This window comes from Pongo pygmaeus, chromosome 7 (assembly GCF_028885625.2).
Source record: "Pongo pygmaeus isolate AG05252 chromosome 7, NHGRI_mPonPyg2-v2.0_pri, whole genome shotgun sequence".
NCBI lineage: Eukaryota > Metazoa > Chordata > Mammalia > Primates > Hominidae > Pongo > Pongo pygmaeus.
In genome coordinates this window covers 135,454,962-135,469,415 of record NC_072380.2, presented here as the reverse complement: position 1 = coordinate 135,469,415, position 14,454 = coordinate 135,454,962, and the positions used below count along the sequence as shown (strand labels likewise).

Below are 14,454 nucleotides of genomic sequence, written 5' to 3'. Positions count from 1 at the left end.
TATGTCAAATCAAACAAAGAGTTATGCATAGGATATTTGATTTTAGTGTGATTTGCAAGAGCAAACATTGAATACGATATTGGGCAAATAAATTACAGCATGTCCAGATGGTGGTATGTTCGACTTGTAGATGAATATTTTCTTCCAAGGGAAAAACTTCATGATATATTATTCTTTGAGAAAAAAAAAGATTTGAATACCATGTAGTGTATGATCCCAATTTTGGAAATTGTGTATATATTACACCATCATATTGAACAAGCAGGGACTTGTAGGATGCAACAGAAACAAATCGTATTTTTGGTCTCCCACTGTCTTGTCAAGCTTATTCTGCTCCTTGATAAAAGTGGGGCGAGTTCTACGACGTCTTTTGTCGCTCTTATCTAAGAAAACATGATCCAGTTACTTCTTCCACAAAAACCCAGTCTCCATTGGTAATTAATATGCCCATTCCAGGATAAGGACCCAAATCCTCCCATCGACATTGCAAATGAAAATTTCCTCCCTCTCCCAGCTTTGCCGCATTAGGCTGGCGCCTGCAGTGAGAAGGGGTTGTGGGGCTGTGCGCCTCTATTTGCTTCACCTGGTGCTTCCATTTTCCCTCCATACTCCCCCCACCCGTTGGCTTCTCCAGGATTGGCCAGGGCAAGAGGGGAGGAGAGGAGCGAAGCGGGTTGGAAGAGACTCACTCCGCTGGTGGTGTTCCAGCCATCTGGGGTTGACAGATGACTCACCTCATGGGTTCCTTCATGGGTAATTTGCAGCAACCGCCTCTTATCTGCCTTTGCTTGACTGGGAGCATGCATCTCTTCTGACTGTTCCTCCACTGCTTCTCCCTCACCCCCTAGCATCTGATGCCACACCTCCCAGGCCAGTTCTGCTCCATGGGAAACTCACACATGCTTTGCCCTGACAAACTCGGGAAAAGCAAGTCTCCCTCAACACAATCACCTCGTCTCACTCCACCTTCAGTGCAACTGGCCTGCCGCCATCTCTCACCCTTTAGATTTCTCAGGGTGAGCCAGACATCAATCTATGGAGTCTCCCATGATCCAGGGAACATGCTGCGAGCCTTCCAGGAGGTCTCATGGAAGCCCCTTCACCTAGGCTTGAGGTGGGAAGAAACAGCTTCTCCCCAGGAGGGTGGGGAGTGTAAGGATTGGCAGCTCTCTCCCCAAATTCTTGTCTAATCCCAGCCCAGCTCCAAATTCTTTTTTTTGTTTGTTTTTTTTGAGACAGAGTCTTGCTCTGCCACCGGGTCTGGAGTGCAGCGGTGCGATCTCGGCTCACTGCAAGCTCCGCCTCCCGGGTTCGCGCCATTCTCCTGCCTCAGCCTCCCGAGTAGCTGGGACGACAGACGCCCGCCACCATGCCCGGCTAATATTTTTGTATTTTTTTTTTAGTAGAGACAGGGTTTCACTGTGTTAGCCAGGATGGTCTCGATCTCCTGACCTCGTGATCTACCCGCCTCGGCCTCCCAAAGTGCTGGGATTACAGGCGTGAGCCACCGCGCCCGGCCTCCAAATTCTTTAAAGTTCGGGTGGTGGATAGATTGGGGTCCTAAAACCTGTTTCTGACTACCTCCTGTGTAAGTCTTTGTGGTCTTTCACCTTTCCTTAGAAATGAGGTGCAGTCACTCTTGGTGTCTTGGAGCCTCGGCTGATACTAAAACAGAACCTGTTTTAACACACTGTTTTGCACAAACACAGAATAAAGAGGCAGACGGTATGCTTATCAGTCTTGCAGAGGCCTCCGGGAAAGAGAAGATGGGGAACTGGATAGCATGATTTCCAGGGTTCCTTCCAACCCAGAGACTGTATGGCAGGCTGGCAGGGAATAAGAGAAAGCACTGGACATATTCCCTGACTGTGCTATTAGAGAGACAAGACAGGCACTAAGCACCCTGGTAGCAGACCATCACAAATGCTCTTGATGGTAATATAAATGCAATAACAATAAGTATGAACAGTCAAGCCTTGAACCGTTTGGAACGAGCTTTATGTCTCAGAGAATAGGGAGGAGTCAACTCACTGCTATAGAAAGTTGCTGAGAGGAGGTAGATGTCAACTAAACTTGGTGTTCTGAGAGGACATCTTTAAACCTCCTTGGCCTCTCCTCCTGGGCACTTTGCACTTGTTTGTTCTCCCAAATGCCTCCTTGCTAGGAAATCAGTCCCAGTCCCTGTAGTTGGAGGTAAAGCTGTCATCTACTTTTTGCCATTACACTTTACCTACACTCCTTTTGTGCATCTTGTCTTATAATTGAGTGGAAGCCTCAGAAGGACAAGGGCTTCTTTCTTTACTCACAGTGATATTTCGTCTCTGGGCCTGGCACATGGGGACACACACATGCACGCACACACACAAACACGCACATGCACACACACATGTGTGTGCACATGCACGCACGCATGTGTGTGCACATGCACGCACGCACACGCACACATGCATACGCACACGCACACATGCATACGCACATGCGCGCACACACACACACATGCACATGCACATGAGCACGTCGATATTATTCTTTTGTCCACAGCACTGAGTTAGCGGTTGGCTGAGTCAGGGTTGGAGCTGGGTTTCTGGGTTTCCACTGCACAGCTCTTTCTACCTCCTCCCCTGGAATCTCCAGTCTCTGGCTTCCCAGGTCTCTGGGCACCAGGAGGCTGGAAAGCACTTTGCTGGATATTCCAATTCTGTTGGCATTTGTGACTGAGGACATGTGCCCAAATTCATCCTGTGTGTTTCCAACTCGGAGCGTTCTGGAACGGAGGTGCTCCCCAGAGGTGGGGAAAATGCAGCCGGAGGAGATGGGTCACAGAAAGCTACACACCCGGCGCTGGTCATGCTGAGCAGAGCAGGCCCTCTCATCCCAGTGGCCCTCCCTTCTGTGTACATTTAATGGGCTTTTGGCTGCGTTTCAAGGAGACCTGGCCTTGGGCATGGGGCATGGAAATGAACTCCTGAGTGAGCTCTCTAGGAGAAAAATAAAGGCCTGGCCTTGGGCCTGATTGGAGCCCCATGACTCTGCCAATGCTATGCAGAGAAAAAGGCAGTTGTGTTGAGTTACTGCATTTTAAAGTAGAGGCTGTAAACCCTCTCATTTTATGGGTGGAAACCAAGGCTCAGAGAGGGGTTCTGATGCCCAAGTTTATGCATCTGGCTTAGCAGCAGATTCAGTCACCACTAGACTCTGCAGAGCCACTACAGAGGCCAGCTGGAGAGAGGTCTGAATCCCTGCCAACCTTGTTCAGTGCCACCTCAACTTTGGAGAACTCCCGGCCTTCTCGGGTGAATTATAATAGATGCTTCTTCACATCCTGCCTCTGCATGTAGCCCTCTGTGAGCCATGTGTCCCTGGAGAGCCTGCACCATGTGTTTATCATCCCTGGATTACCAAGAGAGGGCCCATTGTGGGCCCACAGGGATCCCGGGATGGGTGGGGCACTGGCATCAGGGCTGGCTTTTCCAAGGAAGTCAGGCCCAGCTCTTCCTGCCAATGCACCTCCTTTCTCTCTCCTTTCATCTCCCGAGCCTCAGAAAGCTGAGCAGTTTCTGTTGAGGATACCATCCTGTTCATTCTAGGAGGGCAGCCTGCCAGGAGCAGCAAAATTTCTGGCCCATTTCCCAATGCAAAGGACAACTGGGAAATGGCCTAGAACAGTGCCATCCAATAGAAATGTAATGTAAACTATACATTAATTAAACATTTTCTAGTAGCCACATTAAACAAAGAAAAAAGACACCGGTGAAATTGAGTTTAATAATATATTCTGTTTAACCTAAGATATCTAAAACATCATTTCTGCATGTAATCAATATAAATAATTATGAATGAGATACTTTGCATTTTTTGATATTGAGTGTTCAAAATCTGGTATGTATTTTACACTTATGGCACATCTCAATCTGAACTCTAAATTTTCACAGAAAATATTTGATCTGTATTTCAATTTCATAAAATTTACAATTGAAACAATAGAGCCATCTCTCCGCATTGTTCTAAACATAAAGTTTTTTCAATAACTGAATTGTCTATTTAAAAATTTACATTTACATTAATTAAAGTAAAAGTTTAAAAAGCCAGTTCCTCAGTCACATTGGTCACTTTTTGAGGGTCAAACACAGGCTCTAGAAGGTGCAGAGGGAGCTCTGGCAGAACGTGACTGAATCAGGTGTGTTAGGCTGTTCTTGCGCCACTATAAAGAAATAACTGAGACTGGGGTTTTTTTTTTGTTTGCTTGTTTGTTTTTTTTTTTTTCTGAGACAGAGTCTTGCTCTGTCACCTAGGCTGGAGTTCAGTTGCGTGATCTTGGCTCACTGCAACCTCTGCCTCCCAGGTTCAAATGATCCTCACGCCTCAGCCTCCCGAGTAGCTGGAATTACAGGTGTGCACCACCGCGCCAAGCTAATTTTTGTATTTTTAGTAGAGACTGGGTTTTGCCTTGATGGTCAGACTGGTCTCGAACTCCTGACCTCAAGTGATCCACGTGCCTCGGCCTCCCAAAGTGCTAGGACTACAGTCATGAGCCACCGTGCCCATACAAGACTGGGTAACTTATAAAGGAAAGAGGTTTAATTCGCTCGCGGTTCTGCAGGCTGTTTAGGAAGCATGGTGCCTGCATCTGCTTGGCTTCTGGGAGGCCTCGGGAAGCTTTCAATCATGGTGGAAGGCAAAGGAGGAGCAGGCGTCTCAGATAGCATGAGCGGCAGCAAGAGACAGTGTATGTTGAGGGGAGTGCCACACCCTCAGACAACCAGATCTTATTGAGAACTCACTCATTATTGTCCTTGGTGCAAGGACAGCACCAAGCCTTGAGGGATCCACCCGCCGTGATCCATTCACCTTCCACCAGCTCCCACCTCCAACACTGGGGATTACATCTCAACATGAGATTTAGACGGGACACATATCATCAGGGGAGAAAGCCCAATGGCCCTCAGGGGTGGGGGCAGCTTTGCTTATTGTTTTGGTGTGTCAACATGCACGTCTCTTATTTTCCTCAAAGTTTCAGGGATTGAGGGCTGGTCGTAGTCATGGTGGAGGCTGGGCTAGCTTCCAGCACAGTCTCCAGTGGGATTTCACGTCTCTGCATTTTCAGCAGCACGGGGAAGTTTGGGCAGCATTGATTTTGCCAGGGAGACTGGGAGGACTGGTACTTTGGGGAGAGTCTCCTAGGTTCAGGGACCCAAGAGAATGCCTGCAGGGTGCGGAGGCCCCTTGAGCGGACAAGGGGAACAGCTGCTCCCCGTCCTGGGAGCCAGAGGAACAACAGTCCTGCCGGGCCGCGGTGATCATGGCAGGGCTGAAGGCAGCCTGTTCCGGGGTGGAGGCGGGTGGACAAAGGGCTGAGGAAAAGCTGCATCTTTTTTGAATTTCCAAGTCTCAGAACACAGAGGTCCTTGACTTTGGAAGTACCATTACATGAGTACAGAAAGGAATCTTAGTAAGATTCTTTAATGCAGTTTGGCAATTTGCAAGTACAAAACAAAAATTATTTATTTTTCTCTAGATTTTGTTAGGAATCTGCAATCACCTTCAGAAAGACCTCACATGTGAAAATATACATTTTCAGAAATGACATGTCAAATCCTCCAGTCACTTACTCTATAAGCTGAAATTATGTACATGGTACAATAATGTACATAGTAAAAAATTCAAAGCACACTGTAAGTTATACAATGGAAAGTAAACATCCCCTTCTCCTCCCTTGGACATCTCTTTAAAATGTTCAGAGCAACTGGCAGGTAGTAGCTGCTCAATAAATGCTAGTTTGCTACATTAGAATGTTGTAGGTGGACCAAAAAACTAACAGCAACATAAATATTCGATTAAACTGCAAACCAGTGGGGCCATGTGTGAGAAAAGGAGATGTGGCAGCCAGGTTGAGCAATGCTGCTTTGGAATTTGGTGCTTTTGAATGCTGTTGTTTTTGAATTTTGCTTTAAAAGTTATTTAATCCACACCCTCTACCAAACACTTAGAGAAGGCACTCCGACTGTGCTCATCTGGAAGCTTCTGGAAACAGGGTGCCCAGGGTAATAGGGCAGGCAGGGACATTGTTTTTCATGGCCTATGGCGGGCAAGTGGTGAAAGGGCTGGTCTTGGATGCGACAGACATGCCCCAGGAAAGAGAAAGCTGTGAGCTGTGTTCTGTCTTTGGCAGCTGGGTTACATCACTTTAGGCCAATTTAATCCAACCAACATTCAGGCTAGTGGATGGGATAAGAAGAGACAGGTTTTATCTTCAAAGTGTCTGCATCTGAGGGCAAGAAATGGCAACAAATCCATCTACTATAAAGTAATACAGAGAATGATGGTCACTGATGGCAAATTGCCCTGGAGTCCAAAGGAAGGGTCAGCAAACAATGGCCCACAGGCCAAATATGGCCACCACCTATATATATATATATTTTTTAACAGACTTTATTTTTAGAGGAGTTTTAGGTTCACAGCAACACTGAGTGGGAGGTTTGGGCAGCACTGATTTTTCCAGGGAGACTGGGAGGACTGGTACTCTGGGGAGAGTCTCCTAGGTCCCGGGACCCCAGAGAATGCCTGCAGGGTGCGGAGGCCCCTTGAGTGGACAAAGGGAACAGCTGCTCCCCCTTTTGGGAGCCAGAGGAACATAAATAAATAAGAGATTTCCCATTTATTCCTTGCCCTCACACATGCACAGCCTCCCCTATTATCAACTTCCCGCACCAGAGGGGCACGTTTGTTACAGCTGATGATTGGCACATCATTATCACTCATGGAGTCTATAGTTTACATTCTGGATCATTCATGGTATACATTCTATGAGTTTGGACAAATGTATACTGATGTGTATCCACCATTGTGGTTTCATCAGAGTGGTTTCACTGCCCTAAAAATCCTCTGTGCTCTGCCTCTTCATCCCTTTCTCCCCACCAACCCCTGGCAACCACTGATCTTTTTACTGTCTCCATAGTTTTGCCTTTTCTTGAGTGTCACGTAGCTGGAATCATACTGTATGTAGTCTTTTCACACTGGCTTCTTTATTTTGTAATAGCATTTATGTTTACTCCATGTCTTTTCATGGTTTGATAGCTCATTTCTTTTTAGTGCTAAATACTATTCCATTGTCTGTATAGACCACAGTTTATTTATTCATTCACCTACTGAAGGGCATCTTGGTTGCTTCCAAGTGTTGGCAATTATGAATAAAGCTGCTCTAAACATCCATGTGCAGGTTTTTGTGTGGACATAAGTTTTCAACAGTTTTGGGTAAATACCAAAGAGAGCAATTGCTGGATCATATGGCAAGAGTATGTTTAGTGTTGTAAGAAACCGCCAAGCTGTCTTCCATAGTGGCTGTACCATGTTGCATTTCTACCAGCCGTGAATGAGAGTTCCTGTTGCTCCACATCCCTGCCAGCATTTGGTGTTGTCAGTGTTCTGGATTACAGCCTGCTTGTTTTTGTAAATAAAGTTTTATTGGAATACAGCCATTTGTTTATGTATTATCTATCACTGCTTTCATGCTACAACAGCAGAGTTGGCTGGTTATGACAGAGACAGAACAGCCATGAAAAAAAAGCCTAAACTATTTACCACCTGACTCTTTTCAGAAAAGGCCAATGCCTGGTTTATTGGAACAGCTATTTTCAATGGAGAAGCTGTGTAGGTGTTGGAGCAGCTCCTTGGAATGGAGAGAGTAGAAAGGGGAGCGATTCCAGACACAGGAAACAGACTGAGCAAGGATGGGGTGGCCTGGCCAGGTTGGGGAAATGGGGCGGTGTTGGAGACTCAGCTCTTTAGGCCTTTCCTCAGCTCTAAGCTGGAAGGAATTGAATCAATTTTTCCGCGCTTGTAGAAAAGACAGGATGAATGAGCTGATGTCTGTAAATGCTTGAAGCAAGATATGAGAAAATCATCCCTTCACCCAAAACGCTATTTCTATTTTATTGTTAAATGGATGCTAATTTTTCTGTTTTCCTTTTCTCCTCCCAGCCCAGTTTGCCAATTTCATCCTTCCTATTGTTTTGCCTTAACTAAACAAAACATACCAGACATACCAGCACAAACTGTAATGTGTTTACTTACAGAAACATATTTTCATTCTTTTTCAAATAGGTGGTTCACTCCTAGGGTCCAAAATTCAAAAGGTTTAAAGAGCGTACAGAGAAATATTGCCCTCCTATTTTGTAGCCTTCCTGTTCTTCACCCTGTAGGCAGCCAAAAGTACCAGTCTCTTGCATTGTATATCCTTCTAGAGATATTTTCTGCAGGTACAAATATTGGTGCAGATATTATTTTTCTTTCTTTCATCACAAATGATTATTTTATATGTGTATGTGTATATCCTATCTATATATCTCATATATATATGGGCACCATTTTGCAATTAGCTTTTTTCTTCTTAGTAACAGTTTTAGAAGTGTTTCACATTAATGCATCCAGAGCTTCCTCATTCTCTTTTTATTCCTTTCTAGTGCTTCATCCTGTAGATGTATCCTATTATGTTTAAGTGTTTTAGTGGCAAATCAGGGCTGTTGCTGTCTCCCCCTTTCTTGCCAGCAACAAGCCCTGGATAGTACTTATTGCTGGGTTCAGCGTATGGGGTCAATAGCAGTGGCTGGGTTCATGATGCTGATGGCTTTGAAACAGCGCTCTTTCATGGCCCTTCGCAGGTGAAGCGAGAGAGAGAAGAGAGCTAGATTCCAGCAATCCTGCTGGCAGGGTTCTTCTGCCTGCTTTCGCTGCTGGGGTGGGGTTTGGCTGCCTAGGTGCGATCTCCCTGTCCCTGTGATTTCCCTTCCTCAGGTCGCTGGTGGGAAAAGGACCTGTTGGAAGTTGAAGACATCAAGATTATTCTGATGTAGTGAGATCAGGGAGGCTTTATGGTGGTGGTGGCATTTGGCAGGTGTCTTAGCCATGGCTTTTTGATTGAAAGTTACAAACACCCATCTCCAACTAGCTTAAGCAAAAAAGGAGAACTTATGGGTTTATGCAGGCAAACAAAGACATTTAGGACTTGTAGCAGATACCACCAGTTACTTACACAATGTGTATTTCCTCTGTTGTCTCAGTATGCCAGTTAAAAATACTCAGCTCTTCGGACTTCCTTGCAGTGAGGGGTGGCCATGTGACACTTCTGAACATTGAGATGTAAGCAGAAGGATACAGGTTGGGTTTTCTGGGAATATATCATTTTTCTGATGAAAAGGGATACACTCAATGGGCACAAGCTTTCTGCCCTTCCAGTGTGGAATGTGGATATAACCCCAGAGATGTAGCAATCATCTTGGAGCATGAGGAGAGTCATGTGCTGGGGATGGCGGAGGAAAATTGTCTTTGATGTCATCATGGAGCCAGAGCAGCAGAGCTTGTCCACTGGCCTTTTAAACACCTGCTACCCAAGAAAAACAAACTTCTTTGGCTAAGCTCTGGAATTGGGCTTTTGCTGCTCACAGTGGAGCAGAGGCCTTTCCCTCATTCAGGGCAACTGAATTCTGGCATTTGTATAGTGTCAATTCTCTCCATCTCTTTCCAGTTTATTCTCTCAGAATCCTCCATGAGGCAAGGGACATGACATTAGCAACTCTGGAATCTATCTTGTCAGCTTCCAATCCAGGGGAAAGAGAATGCTAGCTATTCCTTCGATTCCAAAATGGAGAGGAAAACTCCAGGGAAGACATCTGATTAGTCTGTCTTGAAGGATCTTCCTTGAACCAACAACTGTGGATCAGAGGATGGGGTAATATGATCAACCACATTACCAGATTGGCCTACCTGGCAGATGGAGTAGGGAGCAGTTTCCTAAAGGAGGAGATGGAATATTTTACCAGGAGTGGGAAAAGGCAGGCAGACAGATGAAAACAACAGATGGTCCTTCAGCAGGCGCTGAAGGTTTAGATGAGTGGAGAGGAAAGGCAAGGTGATTTCAGGGGGATGGTCACCTCCTCCAAGAAGCCTTTCCGGACAGCCTGACTTAGCCACTTCTCTCTCCACCCCATCCACTCTTGCTTCCCTCACGGTAGTACATGGCACTGTCTCTTCCTGGCAGCTTTGAAGGTGGGCACTTCTTCTGGTTGATCCTGTATCCCTTCCTCCCATTACTAGTATGTGGCGGCCACTCATTGTTTACAGCAATGAGTGAAGGGACAGGAGGAACAAAGATACAGAGGAAGAAAGTCACAAGAAAGACTTTGGTTTGCTTGGAACCTTGAGTGTATGATTAAAAACCTAGCAAATCCCAAGATTCTTAAGGTGGGTTAGGGTTAGATTAGAGTGGGACCCTGAATGTCAGGCTATGAAGTTTGTGCGATGGACAGTAGGGAGCCATTGAACTCTTTTGAGCAGGAGAGTGGCAAGGTCAGTGCTGCTGCACTCCTGTGCCTTGTTCCTTTGACCCCTGGCTGCTGTCTTTCTTTTCCATTCTCTAGCTTCTCCATGTTTCTTCTTGGTCTGGTTCTTCATCTGTCTTGAACACCTTTAGTCCGTGTTTCCCACCCCTGATTTTTTTCTCCCCAGACTTCTTCACCAATCAGTTCTGGGCTGATTCTGTTCTCTGTGCCGGGGAGAGCACAGTTTACCCTGGCTGGTGCCAAGTGGGTGTCCTTCCCAGGAAGGTTCCATTTGAGCAGCTCTTTGCTGCCCTCTTCTGGGCACTGGTGGATATAACCACCTGCTCTTCTGGAACTGGCTAGAAAGACTCCCCGTCGCAGCCTTGCCTCATGTTGCGACTTCTGTCTTTTTGTATCTGCCCACCAGATCCCCTTTAATTACTTAAAATCAGCAAGATTTTTTTTGAGTGCCTACCAAGTGTTTAGATTTGTCTGGCAATAGCTACATATAGAATGCTTCCGACTTCCCACTGATCTAGATATTGTTCATCGTGGGATCTAAGCCTTGCATAAATGTCAGAGCACTTCTTTTGCTAATTTACATGTCTGTCCTATTTATTTGACTGAACTGAGGTCACTTTAGTTTTGAAAGCCATTGAAGAGGTAATGTGCTTGAACTTTATAAGTGTGTAAGGCTTACATATTTATATTCCCCGGAGAGCATCTTCCCCCATAAATCACACCCTGATGCTTTCATCAAAGTACAGAAGTCTGTGCACATATTTTTATTATTCACAGTGGAATTAAGGCAATGTCCTAATTAATGATTTTGCTAAGAGGTAATTGCTGTTTCCAGGGAACTCGGACCTGTAACATGAATTCGAAGCCATTCCTGGGTTTTTTTGAGCTCATAAAATGATGGATACACATCCCAACAGGACATCTGACTGGATTCTTGGCCTCACTGTGGGTAATAAAAATACTTTATTCTGAACAAGTTGCTTTCCTCAGGCCAAAGGCTAATTGCTGTCCCATTCTGGTGAGCAGGCTGTCACTCAAACGCCTAGGCTCTGAAACCTGTAATCTCTTCACGGTGCCAAGACGACATCTTCCTTTCCTGGATCCTCATTTGGAATTCCCCCATTCCTCCATTCATTCAAATCCAGCCCATTTTTTTCAAGACCTATTTCTAATCTCTTTTCTCTGAGATCCCTTCCCTGCATCCTGACTTTTCTTTGTTCTAAACAATAACACTTCCGTAGTTTGTGGCATTGACTTAGCAAAAGTCATGTATTATCTTGCAACATCTTTTACTTTTTAAATAAAACCTTATTTATACATTTTGTACTGTCATTTAACTTTACAAAAGTTTATGTTTCATGTCTTTAATTGGATCATAAAATCCATAATGCCAGAAACCATATCTTACACTTGGTTGTTTACCCCACAGAATGTTGAATATTTATTGCTATGTATTCAATAGATGAGCAGCAAATGCTCTTGATTGGTGGGTTGTTGTATCATTTGCCTATCTTAGCTCTAATTAGTATACTTGCCTGAGAAATTATTTACAAAAGACAGATTGGCCTAGGCCATCATTAACACTTTTCTGGAATATTTTCACGCATTTAGATGCTTTGCAAAATGTATTGCCCAAATGGCACTGTGTGTCTATGTATGCACATGAAAAAGAGAAGCCAAATTAAAATCATCCTTTTAATTTATCGTTGATGCATGATTATTTTAAAACTTCGTTTTAATTTTGATTAACTTTATACACATACATGATTTTCAGGGTTAAATAATTTTAGAAGGCATAGTGAAAAACAATAGACTCTTCTCTTGACCCATCATTTCCTACTTCCTAGAATCAACACATTCAGCTCTTGCAGCTGGTTATTCTGGTATTGCCTCCATGTCACTGGTATATGCTTATAGTGCTCCTTCTTTTTTGCCTAATGCTTTAAGCATTAACTGTTAGCCTCTCACTATTTTAGCCCTCTTTTACCACTTTTACCATGCCCCATCATGCACGGTTCCTGAACCCCTGGACCCCCATCCTCCCGTTATCCCACTACTGTTATTTCATAATTTTGCTTAGGTTAATATTCAGTGTGTATATTTTCCTGTCCCTATAAATACTCTTCACAGCTGAAATGTGCTTACTTTTATTTTCTTGCACAATCTTTAGGTTTTCCTGGAGTTAATAGTTACATTGTTTTTTCTTCCTTTGTTTTGTTTTCTATCACTAATTCACTCCAAACTTTCTCCTCGGTTGTTTAAATTTCCTCTCAATACACTCACTCACATCCGGTATTCTAACAAAGCCATCTTTCGATCATCTTTCCTGTAACCTACAGAGCTGCTCCAGCCTGGACTAGTTTATTTCTAGGCTGAGTACATGGCTGTACTTGGATCTCCCTTTGCCTTTATCTCTGGGATTTCCTTTGCTCTTTCTTGGATTGATGTTCTCATTTCCCAGACTCCATATCTTCCTCTTTCTTGCTTTGCCTCCTAATTTTGGACTTATCTAGTAGCTTTTTTTTTTTTTTTTTTTCCTTTTTCATATCAGATGGGAAATGTGCCAACGTCACACCAAGGTTTGAGGGAGGCACATCTCATGCTCGGACATGACCACCCGATCATCATGCTTATGAACTACAAAAGGATCTCCAGTATGGGCTCACGGCAGGTAATTGTTTTGAGACTTATGTCTGAAATGTTTGTATCCCACCCAAATATTTAATTGTTAACTTTGATAGGTGTAGAATTCTAGGCTAGAAATAATTTTTTTCTACAGAATTCTAAAGTCATTGTTACATTATCTTTTTGCTTCTAGTGGGGCTGTTGAGAAATTCACAGTCATTTTGGTATTTTGAGCAATCATTTTTACCTTTTTCTGAAAAGTTTTAAAATTCCCTCTTTTATGTCTATTGTTCTGAAAGTTTAAGATGATGGAACTTAGTGTGAGTTTATTTTTATCTACTGTACTGAATACTTACTGTACCTTTTAAGTCTAGAAACTCATTCCCTTCAGTACTGATAAATTTCTTGGATTATTTCTTGTGTCTTTTTTCTTCTATTTTTCAAGTTCTTTTTCTGAAATTTTAGTTACTCAGTTGATGAACTCCTAGAATGATTTTCTAATTACTTATCTTTTATATCATATCTTCCATCTTTTTTTCATTCTACTTTCTAAGAGATTTCCCTAAATTTATCTTCTAACTATTTGACTGAAATTTTCATTCTGGCTGTCAAATTCGAATTTATAATTACTCTCCTGTTTTACAATTGTTTTCCTTTTGCCAGAATATTGTTTTTATTTAATAAATTACTATAACTTCTCCTATTTGTCTGAGGATGTTGATGATAGTTTCCTTTTGAAGTTTTTATTTTCCTGCAGAGTTTTCTATAAGTTGCTATTTTTCCCCCCTAATATTTTGGCCTTTACAGTTGACTCCTGAACAACATGAATTTGAACTGCCTGCGTCTGCTAATATGTGGATTATCTTCTGCTTCTGCCACCCCTGAGACAGCAAGACCAACCCTTCCTCTTGCTTCTTTTCCTTAGCCTATTCAACGTGAAGATGACTAAGGTAAGGACCTTTGTGACGATCCACTTCCACTCAATAAAAAATACATGTTTTTTCCTCCTTATGATTTTCTTCATAAGATTTTCTTTTCTCTAGCTTACTTTATTGTAAGAATACAATATATAATACATATATGATAAAAAAGTGTTTAGTGATTGTTTATGTTATTGGTAAGTCTTCCAGTCAAGAGTAGGCTATTAGTAGTTAAGTTTTTGGAGAATCAATTGTATTTTTCAAGTTAACGAATTTCCTCAGAGTTTTGGTGGTCATTGACTGAGGCTCACATTTGGAAATGAGACACTTAAAAGCAAATTAGAAACTCAGTGTGTGGGGGTGGAACTTGTTAACTCTGAACTCACTACTTGTGAGGTGATTTGGCCAATCTGCTTCTCCAGGGGTATTCTGTTGTTAGTGCTGCTATATCTTTTCTTGGAGTATATAGACTTCCTAGAGAGGTGTGCTTCAGTCTCTGGCATGCAGAGTGTTAAGTCTGGCTTCTTATGCTCTGAGAGCTAAGGTCCTCATATTCAGTGTGTAAGCTCTTGCTT

At 43.4% G+C, this 14,454-nt stretch overlaps 1 long non-coding RNA gene and 1 other non-coding gene across 4 annotated transcripts in view; one reads left to right on the top strand and one right to left on the bottom strand.

Annotated features, from left to right (window-relative positions):
• The window catches only part of LOC129042695 (uncharacterized), a 66,130-nt gene extending 52,246 nt beyond the window's left edge, over positions 1-13,884 (top strand). For 2 of the 3 annotated variants that reach the window (XR_010127120.1, XR_010127121.1), the window contains exons 2-3: positions 12,886-13,005; positions 13,767-13,857. This is a non-coding gene — a long non-coding RNA (uncharacterized LOC129042695). Of the gene's footprint in view, positions 1-12,885; positions 13,006-13,766 lie in introns of all 3 variants that reach the window. The other variant, XR_008504190.2, reaches the window with a different exon arrangement.
• On the bottom strand, positions 12,880-12,983 carry LOC129043330 (small nucleolar RNA U13). The gene has a single exon (XR_008504421.2). It is a non-coding gene; the product is annotated as a small nucleolar RNA U13 (small nucleolar RNA).
• Positions 13,885-14,454: the final 570 nt, after the last annotated feature.